The sequence below is a fragment of the Arachis stenosperma genome, chromosome 1, assembly GCF_014773155.1.
Source record: "Arachis stenosperma cultivar V10309 chromosome 1, arast.V10309.gnm1.PFL2, whole genome shotgun sequence".
NCBI lineage: Eukaryota > Viridiplantae > Streptophyta > Magnoliopsida > Fabales > Fabaceae > Arachis > Arachis stenosperma.
The window spans coordinates 39568714-39573772 of NC_080377.1; the positions used below are offsets into that span (position 1 = coordinate 39568714).

Genomic DNA, 5059 nt, shown 5'->3' on the forward strand with positions numbered 1-5059 from the left:
TAAATGGATGGTATAGATTTATTATATAAATTAGACGGCTAAAATGTTGATTTTTATTTTAACTAAAATTGAGAAAAATACTGTCAATTTTTATCAACAAAAAATCACCCCGCCTTTACTTCATGCGTCCCGCGTTTCACTCAATTCCCCACTTACATTTTACCTGAAAAATTAACTAACCCCAATTTGTGCCTTCTCCGTTTCACCTCCACCATTTCACCAACCTTCCCTCTCCGCTGCCACTATGCCGTTGTGGCTCCACTACCTCCGCGCCATCGTTGCTCTGCTGCCGCAGCGCCAGTCGTCACTCCGCTGGCCCCGCACCCGTCGTTGCTCTGCTGCTCCCGTGCCTGTCGTCGTTCCATCACACTGATGCCGTTGTCGCTCCATCATCGACGATAAGGCGGTGGCGCAAACTATTAAATCTGAGACTGCGGAGAAAGTGCGCTCCCTCTAAAAGTACAGCAAGGTACTTAATCCTAATCCCATTCTAACCTAATAAAAATTGGAAATTAGAATAATGTAATGTAATGGTGTTGTTGCAGGTTCCGAGGCTGGTGGTGGTGATAGTAGGGAACAGGAAGGACTCATAGTGTTACGTGGGAATGAAGAGAAAGGCATATGTTGAATTAGGGATTAAGTCCTTCGACATTGACCTTCCTAAACAAGTTTTCGAATCCGATTTGATTAAGCAAGTTCACCAGCTCAATGTAAAACCTTGATGTTCACGGTATTAGATTTATGTTACTTGTTACCATTCCAAGCTTTTATTTTTAGCTCATGTTTGAGGTAAAAAATGACAAAATGTATGCAATCAGGTATATTGGTTCAGCTTCCATTGACAAAGCATATCAATGAAGAGAAAGTTCTCAGTGAAATCAGCCTTGATGAAGTTCGTGGACAATTTGCATTTCTCTATCTTGTGCATGTACCTAAGGTAACTTAGTTAGTAGTAGGAGTAGTAGTGATTACTATTAAGATTATATTAGATTAGATTAGGTGTGTGGTTCTCTTCCTTAATCTTTTAGTTTAATTTAATTCTTGCCTTTTATCTGTTAAAGCTGTTGTCAGATTCAATTTAATTTAACATATACTACTATCAAGTGCTTCAAATCATGTTTAACATATACCATAAGAAGGTGCTTCAAGTCATATTTTAGTTTGTCTTAAAAATTAGACTTTCTAATAATGCTATCAGGTATTAGGATTTAGGAAGCTCGAAGTTGAAAACATCTTGTGGAGCGTGCTTGTTACCACTGGTTGGTAGAATGTGTGTATAGATAAGAATAAGTTTTTGATTTGTGGATTGATTTTATCATGTTTCATCTAATCTCGTCATCATTGCTAGATTGACATTTGACATATATGTTTCTAATTTATGGTTTTCTTTTGTTAGCTACTGAATGGGTAAAGGGAAAGCAGATGGAGGAAGTTTTGTCCATTAAGAACACATAAGTATTTGCCTTGAAACTCTCTAATCCAAGAAATGTGTTAATGGTGATAAAATTATGTTTGAGTATGTGATGAGCGGATAATTTATACGCTTTTTGGCATTGTTTTTACATAGTTTTTAGTATGTTTTAGTTATTTTTTATTATATTTTTATTAATTTTTATGCAAAAATCACATTTCTGGACTTTACTATGAGTTTTTGTGTTTTTCTATAATTTTAGGTATTTTCTGGCTGAAATTGAGGGACCTGAGCAAAAGTCTGATTCAGAGGCTGAGAAAGGACTGCAGATGTTGTTGGATTCTGACCCTCCTGCACTCGAAGTGGATTTTCTGGAGCTACAGAAGCCCCGATTGGTGCGCTCTCAATCGCGTTGGAAAGTAGACATCTTGGGCTTTCTAGCAATGTATAATAGTCCATACTTTGCCCAAGATTTGATGGCCCAAACTGACGTTCAAACGCCCACCAGAGACCCTTTTCTGGCATAAAATGCCGGAACTGGCACCAGAACTAGAGTTAAACGCCCAAGATGGCATCCAAGCTGCCGTTTAACTCCAGAAAAGGCCTTGCACGTGTAAAGCTCAATGCTCAGCCCAAGCAAACATCAAGTGGGCCCCAAAAATGGATTTCTGCACTATCTACATTTAGTTACTTATTTTCTATAATCCTTAGTAACTAGTTTAGTATAAAGAGCACTTTTTACTATTGTATTTGCTATTTGGATCATCTTTTGATCTTGGGATCACTTTTGTGTGACTTTTCATATTTAGGGAGGCTGGCCATTCGGCCATGCCTAGACCTTTTTCTCTTATGTATTTTCCAATGGTGGAGTTTCTACACATCATAGATTAAGGAGTGGAGCTCTGCTGTTCTTCATGAATTAATGCAAGTACTATTGTTTCTCTTTCAATTCACGCTTACTTCTTCTCCAATATATACTTTTGTACTTAATTTAGTTAAGTCAGAATGAAGGGGTGATCCGTGACAATCACCCACTATCTTCGTTACTCGCTTAGCCAAGATCCGCGTGCCTGACAACCACAAGCGGTCTACATGATGTTCAACGTAGTCATTGGATGACAACCGGAGTATAGTCTCTTGGGTCTCTGATCCACGGATCGAGTCCGTGAGGTTAGAACCTTCGTGGTATAGGCTAGAACCAATTGGTAGCATTCTTTAGTCGTGCGGTAGTTGTGCCTGGTATTTTTCATCCGAGACGAGAAATCTGACAGTTGATTAGCTGTACAGAAACCGTAGCTGGACCATTTTTACTGAGAGGACAGATGATAGCCATTGACAACGATGATCCACCAACATACAGCTTGCCATGGAAGGGAGCACGCATGATTGGATAAAGACAATAGGAAAGCAGAAGTTCAGAAGCAACAAAGCATCTCCAAACGCTTATCTGAAATTCCCACCAATGAATTACATAAGTATCTTTATTTTAATTTACGTTTGATTTATCTTTCAATTATCAAAACTCATAACCAATTAAATCTGCCTGACAAAGATTTACAGGATGACCATAGCTTGCTTCAAGCTGGCAATTTCCATGGGATCGACCCTTACTCGCGTAAGATTTTATTACTTGGACGACCCAGTGCACTTGCTGGTTAGTTGTACCGAAGTTGTGAAAAGTGTGAATCACAATTCTGTGCACCAGTATGACTTCATTTAGCTAGGTGTGATGATTGATAACAACGTGGCCATTGTGACTTTAATTTGTGGACTTTTACACTGTTCATCATCAACCACTATATACATTTAATCTTTTAGAATTTAGACTAATGATAAATGATAAATTAATTGCATCGTTGATTTAATTAGTTCAATTTTTTTTACATACAATGTGTTATGTGGCTGCTTTTGGATACTGAGACTGAAAAATAAAAGTAAGGGTCACAAAAAGGTTTGTTTAATCGTAGTATAGATATAGAAATACAAAAATAAGTTGTCTTGGCATCTTTAATGGCAATGTCAAAAGGTTGATAATGAAACCAAAAAAGTAAAAATCATGTTTCCCTACTGGCTCAGGTATATGAATTTATAGGACTAATAGAACTCTATTATGCTTATAGTCATGGTATGGACATCATTGGTCCTGTTAGGCAAGCAGTACCTGATAACCACCCTAATTGCACCATTAGGTCTACTGACAAGCAGGTAATGAGGTTTTGTAGTCCATATGTATTAATCTCATTTTTCTTCTCAAGCTTTCTTATAAACAGTTTTCATGATTATCTTTAACATGACAGGGTAAGGAAGTTAATTTATTCCAACCTGCTGCTAAGTTCTTGCCCCTGATTGATGAGGTAGGCATATTTCAAAAATACCATCATTATTTGCATTTTGGTTTTTTTTTTACTTTGTTAGGATGCCATATCTTGATTGGATTTTGTTTTGACAGGTGTTTGAGTCTCTTATTGAGAGTACAAAAGATATTAAAGGAGCAAAAGTTGAAAACAATAAATTTTGTATGTCTGTACATTACCGCAATGTAGATGATAAGGTACAGTCTCTCGTCCTCTAATGAGATAGACCACAGTTAGCAGTATCATTACATGATAATGGAGCAGCATTTCTGCTTAATTATTTTGCTCTTCCAAAGACTTGCTAATAGTTTTCTTTTCTCAATTTAATATGTAGAGTTGGGATTTGGTGGGGCAGATTATCCATGATATTCTGAAGGGCTATCCACGTTTGTGACTAACTCATGGGAGCAAGGTATATCTTTGAATGAATCTTTCTACTCTTGCTTTGGGGGTTTTAACTGTGACGGATCTTTGGGATAGAGTTTTCTTTGTTGTAATATCTGCTTCACTATTTTTTAAGTCACTGGGATAAGGGAAAAGAAGTCACATTTTTGCTCGAGTCACTTGGTGAGTTCTATTCCCTTTCTTGAAAATCAGAGTTCTTTGTTTTCGTATTAATAACTGACATAAAAATTTGTCATTTTTCAGGGCTTAGCAATTGTGATAATGTGCTTCCTATATATATTGGAGATGACAGAACAGATGAAGATGCATTTAAGGTAATAATGATCGCTTTCATGTCCACCTTTCTTTTCCATTTACTCTGGTGGTTTGGTTGAATAGTGATCTCAAATGAATTCTTTTTTATTCTAATAGGTTCTGAGGGAAGGAAATAAGGGTTATGGCATCTTGGTGTCTTCAGCGCCAAAAGAAAGCAATGCAGTTTACTCTCTCCGTGATCCATCAGAGGTACTTCTTATATTCTTCTTGATGTTCTGCTGCTGCACTTGTTTTGCTTGCAAATGCTGTCTTGGATCTTTAGTTGTGATTCATTTGTTATGTGTTTGTAGGTGATAGAGTTTCTCAAGTCTCTTGGGGTATGGAAGTCAAGCCCCCTAAAAAGCCTTATATAGTGTATAGAGTTGAATTATACTCTAATATATACTATAAACTATCATTTTAAATATTTAAAAGTTTATTTGTCTTGTTATCTTTTGAATAAATCTTATTTTAATATTTAAAATTTTATTTGCATTGTTTACTATTTTTCAAATAGAAAAAATAGTTAAAAAATGTGGCTATTAAAATCGACGGTAAAGTTGTCACTTTTTAAATTTAACATAGACAAAAGAAA

The 5059-nt window shown here is 36.4% G+C and overlaps 1 pseudogene; it reads left to right on the forward strand.

Moving 5' to 3' along the window:
• The first annotated feature begins 244 nt into the window (after positions 1–244).
• LOC130978409 (trehalose-phosphate phosphatase A-like) lies at positions 245–4838 on the forward strand (annotated as a pseudogene).
• The last annotated feature ends 221 nt before the right edge of the window (positions 4839–5059 follow it).